At 35.7% G+C, this 16,519-nt stretch overlaps 1 protein-coding gene and 1 pseudogene across 3 annotated transcripts in view; one reads left to right on the forward strand and one right to left on the reverse strand.

Moving 5' to 3' along the window:
* LOC141540701 (peroxisomal biogenesis factor 19-like) overlaps positions 1-540 on the reverse strand; it is a 143,725-nt pseudogene extending 143,185 nt beyond the window's left edge.
* Positions 541-7,470: 6,930 nt separating this feature from the next.
* Positions 7,471-16,519, forward strand: part of FBXL4 (F-box and leucine rich repeat protein 4) — a 104,193-nt gene continuing 95,144 nt past the window's right edge. For all 3 annotated transcript variants that reach the window (XM_074310233.1, XM_074310235.1, XM_074310234.1), the window contains exon 1: positions 7,471-7,851. The gene's annotated coding sequence lies outside the window, so the exon portion shown is untranslated. The remainder of the gene's footprint in view (positions 7,852-16,519) is intronic.

Raw genomic sequence — 16,519 nt, forward strand, 5'->3', positions numbered from 1 at the left:
ATAGGTCCACACCTATTCAAAACCATAGCTCATAAACCCTTAATAGTTTTTTTTTCCTCCCACTCATCATTAGTTGGCCCAAAAACTTGTTCAAAGGAATAATTTAATGAAATAGTTAAGTAAAAAAACATAGCAATATTCCTCATAAACTATAAACTAATTTTCTATAAATATAAATACCATCAGAAGAAAAAAAAGGACACATGAAGAAAACATATATGAAGAGGCATGAAAAGGGACTACAAGTGACCAGGGCATACATATGAAGGAGCATACATATAGGTAATATGTGTAGCCATGGCATATTGTGAAAGTGACAACTTATACATTCTATACTGTAGAGCCATTAAATTCTTCAATCAGGCTGCCTCTTTCAGGCATTATAAATCTTCTTATTATTGCCATACATGTATGTACTCTCTGCTGGATGCACATTCTAGCCTACATCATGCAGATGGTCTTCAGTTTGGGTCCACTGGTGCTGCTAGTCACTGCTGGTTGTTGCCAGCTGGGTCGACTGAGCATGAGGTTGTAAAACATTTTGCTTCTGATGGCAGCAGTTGTTATTAAAATGTTTTCTTTTTCTTAGGACAATGAGTGGACACTGTCATGCTCTTTTAGTTTAAAGCCCTAGTGCTTTCTCTGCTACAGCTTTTTTCACATATTTATCAGTTGAGGAGACATTCTGATTCAAAAAAATATGGTGTTTTTGTTTTTCGTATAAAATTTTTTCCTGCAAAAGAAGTAGATTAGAGTACTCTTTAATCAAATAGAGGAATTCTTCTTAAAAAAATCTCATAAAAGAATATCAAGGAGTTTGCTTTAAAAAACCCAAACTAAATAATAACAACAACAACAAAAACTAGTTGTATTAGAAAGTATTCACTTTTGAATGAAGGCAATTTATGAAATATAGAGTATATCTAGTGAATGATCTGGCTGAGGATCTGTTAGGTCTCAGGGGGCCCTTAAAAAAAAAACAAGTTAATACAACTGAGTCACTCAGCTCTTATACACCAGCTCTGAAGGAAGGATACAGTTCTTGAGAGTGTTCTCAACTCTTTTTTTTTCCCCCCTGAGGCTGAGGTTAAGTGACTTGCCCAGGGTCACACAGCTAGGAAGTGTTAAGTGTCTGAGACCAGATTTGAACTAGGGTCCTCCTGAATTCAGGGCTGGTCCTCTATCCACTGGGCCATGTAGCTGCCCCGTTCTCAACTCTTAATGACATAAATGATCCATATGGTGAGAGCAATGAGGAGGGGGAGGGTTCTGCTCTTTTTTCTACCTCCCCATTAACAGTGACATACTGCAGCAGAAGTATATGGACATCATTAGCATGTACTTGGATACAGTATAAAAGGGTACATGGCTTTCGATAGAAAACAATAATAACAACAAAACAAAAAAAATGAAAACAAAAGGAATTATAGAGGGAGTCACAGATAAGAAAGGACAATTTTGAAAGTTTTGAAAGTTTACTATATACTTTAAAAAGAAAAGCAAAATCTACACAAATCTTCTCCCATTCTGCAATATATACAATATATACAGAAATATTCATTTTACTTGGTATTTAAGGTTAATATAAAAATATTCTTTAAAGCACTTTCCCCCTTCTATGGAACATAGAAACATCACATTTTTGGCATTTGCTATCTTCTTAAGATTACTCTTGATAACAAATTTCATTTTGTAGAGAGCTATCAGAAAGAGTCTTATAGTTTCTTTCTGAATGACAAATTTTGCTTATGTATAAGTTTTTAAACTTTTATTTTTTTCATCATTATTACATAGCAAGCCTATTAAGTCATGGTTAAAATATTTCTACAATTCTAGTGAGACATAAATGGTATAATACATGCACAGATTTTCATTGTTTACTTTTACTAAACCGCATGAGATCCTTAGGAGTTGAAAACACTAAGTAGCTTTCAATGGAAGCAGATAAAGAATTCCCTAATTTTTCTTCTGAGTTAGAAGTGTTATTAAGCCAGCTGGTGTACAAAAGGGACTAATTCACCCCTTGCTTGTTCTCTTCTTTTTTTCTGGGCTTAAAAGTATGCCAATTGGTTTAAGCCATGTCCTAGAGCCAAGTAGAAAAAGAAGCAAATTGCATAATCCCACCCAGTCTATCATTTGCATGCGAGCACTTGGCTAACTCTCTCACTTTTTCTTCACTAATCTTAGGTGCCATTCCTGGGATGCAGGTTTGAGTAATGCATGGGAGAATGGGGATCCTGATCCACTAAGCAGAAGTCAGGCTTTGAATAAGGTTTGAACATTCACAAACTCCAATTCCAACATACAGACCAGGAAAGGGAAGAGTGCCCCAATTCATGTGTCTTTCCTTATTAAAGTAGCATAGTATTTGTAATATTCATCACTTTTCAAATACTACACAAATTCTGTTAATACAAGACTGGGGCTGGGTTGATGGCAACAATGTGGTAAAATGTAGTTCAGCTTTATAATGTATTAAGTAGCACATATTCTTTCTGTGTATATGTTTGGGAATAGAGAAAATAATGCTTTATACTTATATAATCTTACAAAGAGTACTGAATTTGAATACAGAAGGTTTGAATTTGAGTTTTTGCCCTGTGACTAGCTGTGTGACAGTCATTTACATCTCTTAGCCTGTCTCCTCATCTGTAAAATAGGTATACTTGTACAACCTATTTTGCAAAGTTGTTAATATCAAATGAGATGATATTTTGTAACTATAAAGCGCTACATAAATCTAAGTTCTTAGTGCTCTTATTATTGTCCTCATATCCTTACAAGAGCATATTTTGTCCTTTGAAGTGGAAAGTACAATTGTTATGCCTCTTCTACAGATATGAAACTAGAACATTTGAAATTAACTCTTGTACCTTCCACAGATATTTGACAAGCCTAAAAGATTCAAACTATTTATCATTATCATTATCATTTTATCATTTGTTACTGTGAGGAAAAAAGTTGAGTTCAAAAGGCCTAGATTTGAATTTTGATTATTCATAACTTGGCAAATTATTTGACTTCTTTGAAGCTCAACTTTCTTCTTTTAAAAAGTCAGTAAGCATCTTTTAAAGCATCACCTGTGCCAGGTAATGTGCTAAGCAGTGAAGATAAAAAGAAAGGCAAAAGCACAGGCAACATTGTCGCCTTTTCAGTTATAGGAAGAAGGCAGATTTTTGGATCTCTGAGGCCATGCTTGATTGCTTTAATCATTCAGTTTTCTTTTATTCATCTTTCTTTATACATTATATGATATATGATAAAAATATTTTTCTTAAAAAGAAAAGACAAAAAGGCAGTCCTTGCTGGGGACAAGAAGAAAGCCACAAAGTAAAACAAGATAATAAATTGATAATAATAACAGAAGAAAGGCAGCATCACTAAAGGGGAATGAGAAAGGTTTTCTGGATAAGGTAGGACATTAATTAAGACTTGAAGATACCCAGGAAACAAAGATAAAGAGGGAGAGAATTCCAGACATGGGGGACAGCCAGTAAAAATACATTTAGGAAATGGAGTGTTTTCTGTGATGAACAAGGAGGCAGGGCAAGAAGGATAGTGAAGAAAAATAAGAAGGATGAAAACCACAACAAATAATTGTAGCTTAGAATGTGAATGGGATAGATTTATCCATAAAACAAAAATGGATAGCAGATTAAAAATCTGAATTCAACAATGTGTTGTTTATAGGAAACATAAATATGAGAGATACATATAAAGATAAAATAAAAAGGAGGAATAGAACATAATATCTAAAAATGCAAGGTAATATTTAATATTTATTGTTCTTGGGTAGGTAAAATAGATATAACTTTAAAATAATAAATTTACCTAATTAATCTGCTGTTGTAATGGCATTCTAATTAAATTACTAAAACATTATCTGACAGTTAGGAAAAAAACTTACTTGGAAGAACAAAAGTTCAGGGACTGAACTGGTAGAAAAAAAGTAAAGGTAGATTCAGCAGTATCAGACCTTAAATTATATAATAAGATAAGAACATTGCTGAAGTATAAGATGGATGTCAATAATTTTAAATTGAAATTTTCTTATATAAATAAAGCCTCTGTAGCCAAGAAAAGAAGGAATGTAGAACATTAGAGGAAAAAAACAAAACAAAAACTTTCACAATCTCTCAGATCCCAGGCTTGGAATGTTGCTGTGATAAAGGAAATAATGAACTGGTTGATTTAGAAGAACATGGAAAGACTTGGACTTATGAAGGAAAAGGCTATGCCACCTTCAGAGAAACATGACAAATGAAAATAAGCATAGTATAAATATTATACATATATATATATATATGTATGTTTATAGATATTTATGTAAATGCACATCCATCTATCTACATATATCTATCTAGGCTTAATTGTAGCCTTCTTTAGGGTAGGGGAGGAAAGGGAGGGGCCAAAAATAAGGCAAAAAATGCACAGAAAGAACAAAAGAACACCTACAAGGAAACAAGTTTATTATATAGATTTTCTTAAAATGGAAATTTATTATTCTGTATTAAATATGGCTTTTTTTTTCTTTTCTCATTTTGTTTAAAACACACACATCAAGGAGACCAATAATCAATCTAAGAGCCATGAGGATCTCATAGTCCAGAAATATAGGTCAGTCAAATAGCAAAATCCTGAGGAGGAATGTAACTTTGGACTGGAACTTTGTGTGATTAATGCTATGCCATCCTCTTGACTTGCTAGACTTCCTCTACTATCCATACTATAAAAACCTGTTCAACCTGAAAATCTTCTCATATTCAAAGTATCCTCTGTCTTCCTTTGATTGACTTGTTCTTCCTAGGCCTGGATTTTAAGGAAGAGACTCAGGTCAACCATGTCTTTATTTCTTTATAACCAATTCTCATTACTGATTTTTTCTAATATGAATGACATCTACCTTTTTTCACTTCTCCCCATTTCAGCTTCCCTTTATGTTCCCCATTAAAATGTCAGTTCCTTGAGGGCAACTTTCTGCCCTCAAATCTCCTTGATGGATTATCTTTTTTTCTGCTTATATTTTCCCAATGTTTCACATAATCTCTTGTAACATGCCCTCCTGGCAGTTACAATCACTAGTCTGCCCTAGGCCCAACAGAGTACCTTTGACCACTGACCTTTGCAGTGTCAACTCTACCCAGCTCGCCTCCTCTGAGGCCTTCAAAGGTCTCTGGCCATGATCTCTTGAATCTATAGTTTAATAACCAGTAGCACGCTCAAGAACAGCCATGTGTAATCTTAAAAACCTTTATTATACCTACTCACATAATGCCCTGACTTAATGCCCTGACTTGTTAACTCCCTAGTGAACACCTGGTCTGAAGACTCACGTGTTCTCTACCAAACTCCTTGCCTCTCTCAGCTATCCATTCGCTTGGCTCATCTACACCAGGTTAGGGAGCCAGGTCAAAGAGCACCAGGTTAAAGAGAGCGAATGCTGTCTGCAGTGGGCTTATAAAGGGCCTGTGAGGTCACACACACAGCCAATCAGCGAGAGAGTTATCACCCATTACGAAGCTATCTCAATATGGCCAAGATCCCACCCACAGGGAAGTCCTAATATCCACAGAGATTACTTCCGGGCCACTCAATCTCCTGTTGGGATGTGCCCGCCCATTTAAAGGGGCCTTACAATTCCCTTCTCTTGTTTTGAGGGAACCAAATCCTTACAATCTCTGAAAAATAACAATTAATAAATATTTGTTGATTTGTAATTGGTTCAAGGAATACCTAGGAAGGGAACCATATTATGAACACTAAACACAAAATTTTATATTTGACCATGGAAGTGATTGAATAGGGATTTTACACATTCAGACCTGTATTTTAGGAAAATTAATTAAAAATGTGATAAAAAGATGGAGTTGGAAGACTTGTGGCCAATTAACATGCTATTGCAATACTCCAGGAAGGAAGTGATAAAGGAAAATACTGAGATGGTTGGTATTGGTGTCAGAAGACAAAAGGGGGCATAAAGAAGTGTTACAAGAGTAAACTTGACAGAACTTAGCAACATATAACACTAGCCTTGCCTTCTTCCCAGAGCTGTTGTAAGGAAAACACAAAATTATTATTACTATCATTATCATTAAAAATTTGGCTGCTGAATAAAAAAATTTCAGTAGGAAAGGAGGTTCACAATGGTTAAGGGCTTAAGGTATTGTGCTGTTAGGGGGTTAGTAGGAGGACTGCTTAGAGAAAAAAAGCTACTGAAAGAATGTGGGAAAGACATCATAATATCAGGTTATCTTTATTAAACAAATGTAGCATGTTACTGGGAAAAGGGACCTTATAGATCACCTAGAATGACCACAACATTTTACATGGGGGAGTTGACATCCATGCAGTTTGGATGATTTAACAAAAGCTAATGAAAAGATGCTTATATTTACTTTTAATTTACATATAACTATACAAAGATATTTTTGTTATTTGTATTAATGTCACTGGCTTCAGATTGAAAGGGCCAGGAAAGAAGCTGGTTAATGTTCATTTCAAATAATGGTAAGTCAATTTACCAACTTATTATGTTGCATTTTCCTTGAGAGACCCCAACAGGAGTGGAGTACCATTGGGCCAGCAGGCTCTAGTAATCATTTGCTAAGCAACCACAGGAAATAATGAAAGCTAGGTACAACCTCTCACCGCTTGAGTTCTATAAATTGATAATTTTGTATGGCCCTGGCATATTGTAAATATCTAAATGGCCCCTGGAAGAAAAAATGTTCCCCACTTGTGCTTAGAATATAGTCTAGATCTTGTCTGCCTCTGAAGATACCACCTGTGGGACAGGAATATCCCCAGTTCACAATAAGGCAGTTGGAGGAAAGGGCAAGTTTAAGGCCCAGTCAGTTGAGTAGTTTGATTTGGCACATCTTGCAATGTTAGTGATGTAATATAGTTTATTGCAAGAATTCTTAACTTTTTTCCTTTTCTTTTCCTTTCTTTTTTTTTTGGTAATGGATCCCTTTGGCATTCTTATTGGAAGTCGTCACCAGTTTATCCTGTGTGTATCTTGTTTATACAATGTTGTTTGAATGTTGTCTTCTTCAGTAGATTGTGGGTCATTCAAAAATAAAGGTTGTATTCGGGTTTTCTTTGCATCCCTAGGTTTTATCACAATATCCATACATAATGGACACTTTAATGTTTACTGATTAGCTGGATGCCTTCTAAGGATAATGTTTCAAAGGCATGAAACACATTGGATTACAAGAAAAACTGGTTTTATTTAAAGTTCAAGAACTCAAAATTTACTGGAACTAAAGCCCCAGAAAAGGTAGAGCCATCTACGGTAAGGCGGCCGGGGAGGAGTTTCTAATGTAAACTATAAGAGAGAGAGATACTGCCGCACAGATTCCACGTCCCCCTCAGTAACTTGCCCTGGGAAAAAAAAAAAAAAAAAAAAAAAAAAAAAAAAAAAAGCGACGCACTGCGTCACGCCACGCCTGCCCCTCCTCTCGGGCACTTTGTACGTCCGTGCGCGCTCTTCTCCCCAAATCTCTCTCCAGTTCCCCAGGCTCCTCTGCTCCCTCATCCCGCGCGTGTCCGGTGCGCGCGCGCGCTCTCCTACCGCCCCCCCCCCCCCATGCCCTTCTCTCCCCTCCCCCGCAGCCGTCTTAGCGCAGGGGCTAAGTTCGTGGCCCCGGCCTCTTCTTTCCGGGTTGGAGCTGCTCTTCCTCCTGCCTCTCCACAGCTGCAGTCACCCTCAAGGCTCGGGGCCTGCTCACCCCTTGCGCCACCCCACCTTTCCCTCCCGGCTCCTCCCTGCACCGCTGGGCCGGGGGACGTCGCCGGTGAAGCTCCGAGGAGAGGGAGCCGAGCCGCTTTCTGGAACTGCCCACTCCGGTACTGTCCTTTATTTACTTCTCCCTCTACCAGTTTCTGCCCCCAGGAGCCCTCCTTCAGCTAGGCGAGGCGGGGCCGGGGTGGAGCTCCGTGTCCGTGCGGCGCCGCCGGCCCGCTGGGGCCGTCCCTCGTTGAATAGCCTTCTCCTTCCCGCGTGTTGCAGTGCGCGAACTCAGAGATACGCCCTCTTTCGCTTACTCCTCCCTCTCCCACTTTTCTCCCCCTCCCCTTCTCCCTTCCCTCTCCCTTCATCCGGCTCCCTGACATCTTCCCCAGAGCGATGTTTCTTCTTAACTTTCCCTGCTTCGCGTTCCTCTGCACCTTTTAGGGGGAGGGAAGGGGTCTTGTGAAGCTGGTATGCGATTGGCTTAAATCCGCGTTCTTCTTCACAAACTTTGGGTAGTGGCTCTGATTGGTGTGTCCCTGTCCCTCATTAAAAATTCTTTTGGCAGGAAGTAGGACCGAGGCTAGAGACGTGGTTGTGCCAAAGACGCAATATAGGGGGCGCTACCAAGCACTGAGCCTCTTGTGATGCTTCTGAGTTGGGTGTCTGGCTGCTGGTAGTCTCAGTAGTCCAAGAGTTCATATTGTGCGTGAACTTTCAAATACATAATTGTGTGTGTGTGTGTGTGTGTGTGTGTGTATATATATATATACACACACACACACACATATATATGTATACATGCAAATGTATGATTATGTATATTTAAATAAATAGATTTATTTTATATGTGAACTTTATGTATATACGTTAAAAATATATAGACACATTTGATTATTTGCATATATTTAAATACATATAAGTTCCATACCCCATATCTTTGTGTATGTCTGTATGTCAGTAAATAGTTAATAAGAATAAATAAACATTAAGTAATTCAATTCAAATTTTGCAAGCCATCAGGAGAAAGATTGAAATAAAAAGGAAAAGAAAAGTTGAATAATTCAAGACTATTTTGTATCCATTGGAAAAGAGAAGGAAATGGAATAATGTGTTCCAAAGAACAGTGAAACTTAGGATGTACCCCAGGGTAATCTGCCCTGCAAATCATAAATGGGGGGAAAAAAAAAGAAAAGAAATTCAGTAATAAAGTGGAGTTTGAAATATTTCTAGAAAGAAAATTAGAATGGAAGAGATTATTTGCAAAGTTTTTATTTTTCTTTTTTCCATTAGCTTGAGGCAAATTGATATTAAGTGACTTGTCTAAAGTCACTCAGCTAATAAGCCATGTTAATGAGAGAAAGGAAAGGAGGAACTTCATTTGTCGGCTGCATAGATAATCCCATGAGGCGCAGTGTCCCCAGTCAATGAATTTATAGGCCCAAAACCCTAGATTGATAAATAAAGGTTTATTGTAGGAATTGTAGGAATCAGTTAGAAAGATGCCAAGGCCAAGGCGGGCAGGAACCCTTACATGGCCCGAAGGATACCATGTATGGGGGGGAGGGCTCCTGTAAAGAGAGAGCCCTGGCTTTTATACCTAGAAGGGGATTATGGTTGGTACCCCCAAGTTCTTGCCGGGCTTTTCAGATAGCTCAGATCTGGTGGGGACTGGGGGAAGCTGAGCTGATGGTGGGGGCTGGGCTTGGATATTCAGCCATGAGGGTTGGATAATCAGAAAGGAATCTTAAAGGGACCTCAACCCCCATCAATATTTGAACAAAGGTCCTCTAGACTCCAGGGGCAGTGCTCTATCCATCAGCCATCTAGGTACTGCAATTGTTTTTTGTTTGTTTGTTTGTTTGTTTTGTTTTTTTTAAGCAGAGAAATACTAACTTTATTAATACCTGCTAATTTTGCAAAGCAAATATGTTTTGATTTTACAAAGAAAGGCAAAGAAAAACTGCCCTCAAGGAACTCACAATCAAATTGTGAAGACAAAATGTCAACAACTATGTGAAGCTATAATATGTAAAGAATAACTTGGTGATAATTTAAATATTTAGATACAATATAGTAAGCGCTGTCTATTAATTCTTGATTATGGCATCTTTCAGCATAATTTTATCTTTCCTTTATCTCTTTTTTAAACAGGCCTGTTTTTGTTGTTGCTTTGTTCTATATCATGATTGCTATTGATGAGAATTAGGTAAGGGGTACCTAACTGAAATTAGGATTAATTGAGGTCTAGTGGCAGGTTCGGGGTACAGGGAGCCAAATAGAGTATCCCTGCAACACCTTTGGATGCGACACAAGGATACAGAGTTAAATGAGGTCTAGTAGCAGCACAAGAGTCCCCTGTAAAGGAATTTACAGACCCAAAAACCTAGATTAATAAAAGAAGTTTATTGTGGGATTTGGAAGTAAGGTTAAAGGTGGAAAGACACCAGGGCCAGGGCTGGCACTGGGTGGGCAGGAACCCTTGACATAGCTGGCGTAAGGATGCCATGTTTTGGGCTCCTGCAAAGAGTGGACTCCAGTTTCCCTCCTTTATAATAGAGGACTTTTGGTAATCTTGAAAGGGCCCATGGGTGGTATCCCAGATTGGCTCCTGGCTGGTTTCAGCCAGGGTTAGAATTTGAATAGAATTCAATGGGTTTTTAGATAAGGAACTGTTTGTGCTTGGGTGGGGGTTGAGGAAACCTGAGCAGATCATTAGAATGGGGGCTGGGACAGCCCAAGTTAGCTCAGATCCCATGGGGGCTGGGAATTAGAAAGGAATCTTAACCCACATCACTATCATGATTTTTTTAAAGTTTAACTGAAACTAAATAAATTTTGTTCTAGTACTTCATTTTAACTGACTTTATTTTCACATGTTTCTTATATATAGCTTTCTGATTTCTGCTTAATCTGTTTGGTTTTTCTCTTTTTTTATGAGTGAATTCATCCCTTTCATGTTCATAGTTATAATTTTTTTTTTTTTTTTTTTTTTTTTTTAGCTAAGGCAATTTGGTTAAGTAACTTGCCCAGGGTCATACAGCTAGGAAATGTTAAATGTCTAAGATCAAATTTGAACTCGGATTCTCCTGACTTCAGGGTTGCTGCTCTATCCACTGTGCCACCTAGCTACCCCCATAGTTATAATTTGTTTTATATTTAGTTATATATATATTTATATTTCCTCCCATCCCTTCATACTTTTTCCTAGTTTTTCTCTTTTTATCCTCCTTAAAATCAACAAGAAAGTGTTGAGAGGGGAGGAATTTGCTCAGTACTAGGGATCTGCATTTTTTTGTTGTTGTTTTCTTCGACACTTTCTTTTCTCTTCTTCCCTGGTCACAGGTATTTACCCTTTAAAATCCATTATTTCATTTTATTTCTGCCCTCTAATTCCACTTTCCAAAGATTGTTCACTTTGCTTGTTACTAATCTTTTCAAGATTCTAATGCCTTCTTAAATTTCTTTTGTTAACCTATTAATTCTCCTTTTATGTCTTTTTTTCTATAACCTTTATTTATTTTTTGACTTTTTCCACTAGAATTCTCATTTCATTTACAATATAATCTGAACTTTTTTCCCTCCAATTCTTGCTTTATTTTAATTCTAGTTGACTTTATGGTTAAACTATGTTTTGTTTTGTTTTTTTCTTTTTCTTTCTTTTGTTTCTTTTTTTAGCATTTGAAATGAACTTTATTTTTTAAATTAATTAATTAATTTTAATAATAGCCTTTTATTTTCAAAATACATGCAAAGGTAATATACAACATTCATCCCTGCAAAACCGTGTTGCAATTTTTTTCTGCCTTCCTTTTTCCCACCCTCTGCCCTAAGCAGCAAGCAATCCAATATATGCCAAACACGTAAGATACTTCTATATGTATTTCCATAATTATTAAGCTTAATAAGAAAAATCAAGTCAAAAAGGAAAAAAAAAGATGATAACAAAAACAAAAAAGCAAGCAAACAGCAACAAAAAAAGTGAAAATACTATGTTGTGATACATATTTAGACCCCACAGTTCTCATTATGGATGCAGTTGGCTCTCTTCCTCACAAGTCTACTGGAATTGGCCTGAATCATCTCAAAAAAGCCACATACATCAGAATCAATCATCGAATATTTTTGTTGTTGCTGAATATTCTCTTGCTTCTTCTCATTTCATTTAGGATCATTTCACACAAATCTCTCCAGGCCTTTGTGAAATAATCCTGTTGATTATTTCTTATAGAACAATAATATTCAATAGCATTCACCTAACGTAACTTATTCAGTCATTCTCCAACTGAGGGGCATCCACTCAGTTTCCAGTTTCTTGCTTCTACTAAAAGGGCTGCTACAAACATTTTTGCACATGAGGTTCTTTCCCCTTTTTTATGATCTCTGTGGGATACAGATACAGTAGAGACACTGCTGGATAAGGATATGCACAATTTGATAGCCCTTTCAACATAGTTCTATATTGTTCTCCAGAATGGTTGGATCAGTTCACAACTCCACCAGCAATGCATTAGTGTCCCAGTTTTTCCAACATTTATCATTATCTTTTCCTGTTATCTTAGTCAATTTGAGAGGCATATAATGGTAATTCAGAGTTGTCTTAATTTACATTTCTCTGATCAATAGTGATTTAGAACATTTTTTTCATAGATTAGAAATTGTTTTAATTTCTTCATCGGGAAATTGTCTGTTTGTATCCTTTCACCATTTATCACTTGAAGAATGGCTTGTATTCTTATAAATTTGAGTTAGTTCTCTATATATTTTAGAAATGAGGCCTTTATCAGAACCCTTGAATGTAAATTCCCTCCCTCCCCCAGTTGTCTGCTTCTTTTCTAATATTGTGTTCATTGGTTTTGTTTTTACAAACCCTCTTTAATTTAATATATTAGAAATTATCCATCTTGCATTTCATAATGTACTCCAGTTCTTTAATCATAAATTCCTTCCTTCTCCAGAGATCTGAGAAGTAAATTATCCTTTCTTTTTCTAATTTGCTTATAGTATCACACTTTATATCTAAATCATGAAGCCATTTCAACCTTATCCTGGTATAGAGTGTTAGTATGGCAGAAACTAGGCATTAACCAACACCTGTTTTCAAGTTTTCCCAACAATTTTTATCAAATAGTGAGTTATTATCCCAGAAACTGGGTTCTTTGAGTTTATCAAACACTAGATTACTATTGTCATTGACTGTTGTGTCTTGTGAACCTGACCTATTTCACTGATCAAATACTCTGTTTCTTAGCCAGTATCAAATAGTTTTGATGACCTCTGCTTTATAATACAGTTTTAGGTCTGGTACAGCTAGGCCACTTTCATTTGTATTTTTTTTTTTTTTTTTTTCATTAATTCCCTTGAAATTCTTGACCTTATGTTCTTACAGATGAACTTTGTTATTATTCTTTCCAGCTCTGTAAAGTAATTTCTTGGCAGTTTGATAGGAATGAATAAGTAGATTTGTTTAGGTAGAATTGTCATTTTTATTATATAATATTGGCCTATCTACAAAGCACTTGATATTCTTCCAGTTGTTTAGATCGGACTTTATTTGGTGAAAAGTGTTTTATAATTGTGTTTATATAATTCCTGACTTTGTCTTGGCAAGTAGATTCCCAATATTTAATATTATTTACAGTTATTTTAAATGGAATTTCTTTTTTTTTTTTTCTTGTTGCTGGACTCTATTGGTAACATATAGAAATGCTGATGATTATGTGGATTTATTTTGTGTTCTGTAACTTCCCTAAAGTTGCTAATTGTTTCTAAGCATTTTTAAATTGACCTTCTAGGTCAATTCTTTAAGTATATCATTGTATTATCCCCAAAGAGTGATAATTTGGATCCTCATTATCTTCTCTAATTTTTTAAATTTATTTTTCTTCTATTATTGCTAATGCTAACATTTTTAATACAATTTCAGTAATGGTGATAGTAGTCAATCCTGTTTTACCCCTGATCTTATTGGGAATGCTCCTAGTTTATCCCCATTAAATAGCATGCTTGCTGATGGTTTTAAAAAAATTCTACTGATCATTTTTAAAGAAAACTCCATTTATTCCTATTCTCTCAAGAGTTTTTAACAGGAATGGATGTTGGATTTTGCCAAATGTTTTTTTTTTTTTTCTGTATATATTGAGATAGTCATGATTTCTCTTAGTGTCACTATTGCTATGCTCAATTATGCAAGTATTTTTCCTAATATTGGACCAACCCTATATTCCTGATATAAATCCTACGTGGCTATGGTATGTTATCCTGGTGATACCTTGCTATACTCTCTTTGCTAATGTTTTAGTAAAGTTTTTCCATTAATATTTATTAGGGAAATTGGTCTGCAATTTTCTTTCTCTGAGCACTATGTCTGGGTATCTCTGTGTTAAAAGGAATTTGGTAGGATTCCTTTCCCTAGTTTCCCAAATAGTTTACATAGTATTGGAATTAATTGTTCTTTAAATGTTTGGTAGAATCCATCTTGCCCTGGAGATTTTCTTAGGGTGTTGATTAATAATAATAATAATTAAAAATAATAATATTCAGTTTTATTTACTAAGATGGGACTGACTATTTGAGTATTTTATTTCCTCCTCTGTTAATCTGGACAACCTATATTTTTGTAAGTATTCATCCATTTCACTTAGATTATCAGATTTATTGGCATACAGTTGGGCAAAATAACTCCTAATTATTGTTCTAATTTCCCCTTCATTGGTGGAATGTGTATCCTTTTGGTTTTTGATACTAGCAATTTGATTTTCTTTTTTCCCCTTTTTAATCAACTAATTGGTTATCTATTTTGTGGGTTTTTTCATAAAACCAACTCTTAGTTCTGTTTATTAGTTCAATAGTATTCTTACTTTCAGTTTTTTTAAATCTCTTTTTATTTTCAGAATTTCAGATTTGTTATTTAATTGGAGATTTTAATTTTTTTCCCTAGCTTTTTTTAGTTGCATGCCTAATTAATTCACTGATCTTTGCTTTCTTTATTTTATTCAAGTAAGCATCTGGAGATACACAATTTCCCTTAAGAACTGCTTTGGTTGTAATCCCATAAATTTTGGTATATTGTTTCATTATTGTTATTCTCTTGGATGAAATTATCAATGGCGTCTATGATTTGTTGTTTCATTCACTCTTTCTTTAGGATTAGATTATTTAGTTTCTAATTATTTTTTAATCTGTTTTACCCTAACCCATTTTTACATGTAATTTTTATTGCATCATGGATCTGAAAAAGATGCATTTACTATTTCTGCCTTTCTGCATTTGATTTTCAGGTTTTATGTCTTATACATAGTCAGTTTTTGTGTAGGTTCCATGTATAGTCGAGAAAAAAAGTGTTTTTCCCTATTCAATTTTCTCCAAAAATCTATCATACATACCTATTTTTCTAAAATTCTGTTTGCCTCCTTAACTTCTTTCTTATTTATTTTGTGGTTTGATTTGTCTAGTTCTGATAGAGCAAGGTCGAGATTCCCTACTAGTATGATTTACTTTCTATTTCTTCTTGTAGCTCTCCTAACTTCTCCACTAGAAACTTGCATGCTATATCACTTGGTGTATATATGTTTAGTATTGATACTACTTCATTGTCATGGTACCCTTTAGCAAAATGTAATTTCCTTCCTTATCTCTTTTAATTGCATCTGTTTTTGCTTTTGCCTGATCTGAGATCAGAATTCCTACCCCTGCCTTTTTTTTTTTTTTTAAACTTCAGGTGAACATAATAGATTCTCCTCTAGCCTTTTACCTTTACTCTGTATGTATCTCTCTGCTTTAAATGTGTTTCTTGTAAACGACATATTATAGATTCTGGCTGCTATCTGCTTCCCTTTTATGAGAGAGTTCATCCTATTCACATTCATAGTTAAAATTACCAATTCTGTATTTCACGACATCATATTTTCCCCAAGTTATACTTTTCTCTTTCTTTTCTCCCTTTCCCTCTTCTGCAGTGTTTGGCTTCTGATCATCCCCTTCCTCAATCTGCCTTCCCCTTTTACTGCCCCTTCCCCCTTTCTCATCCTTTTCCCCTTCTATTTCTATTAGCCTCCCCCCTTTTCTGCTCCTACTTCCCTATAGGTATAAGACAAGTTTCTCTATCAAACTAAATATGTCTAATATTCTTTCTTTGAGTCAGAACTGATGGGATTAAGATTCACATAATGCTTCCTCTTTTCTTTCCCTCAATTGTAAAAGTTCTTTTTTGCTTCTTCATATGATGTAATTTGCCTTTTTTTACCTCTCCTTTCCTCTTCTTCCAGTACAATTCCTTTTTTCACCTTTAGTTTCTTTTTTATATCATCAAAATAAAGTCAAAATATACTTATACCATTTAAGTATATCCCTAACAAAAATACAATTCTCAGGAGCTAAACATATCCTCTTCTCACATAGGGATGCAAACATTTTAACCTTTGAAAAAAGTTTTTTTGGTTTTTTTTCCCCTTCCCTTTTAACTTTTTATGCTTCTCTGTAATGGGCCAGAACTCCAGAGAAGTATACTTAAGGTTCAGTATGATTGATTTAGTCCTACGAGGTGTTAACTCAGAGGAATTGATAAGAGAACGGTTATCTAGTTTAGCATGGTAATTAATAGTTCTCTAGTTCAGTAAGATTGAATTAATCTTACAACAAATAATGGTTCCCTAGTGATATAATGATTGGCTTATACTCAGTATGATGAATGGATTTAATTGTAATAGAGTATTTAAGAGGCCAGAGTCAGACCTAGAGGAGACTTGGAGACAGGCTTGGAGAAGACAGAGGACTGGAGGCTGG

Source organism: Sminthopsis crassicaudata, chromosome 4 (genome assembly GCF_048593235.1).
Source record: "Sminthopsis crassicaudata isolate SCR6 chromosome 4, ASM4859323v1, whole genome shotgun sequence".
NCBI lineage: Eukaryota > Metazoa > Chordata > Mammalia > Dasyuromorphia > Dasyuridae > Sminthopsis > Sminthopsis crassicaudata.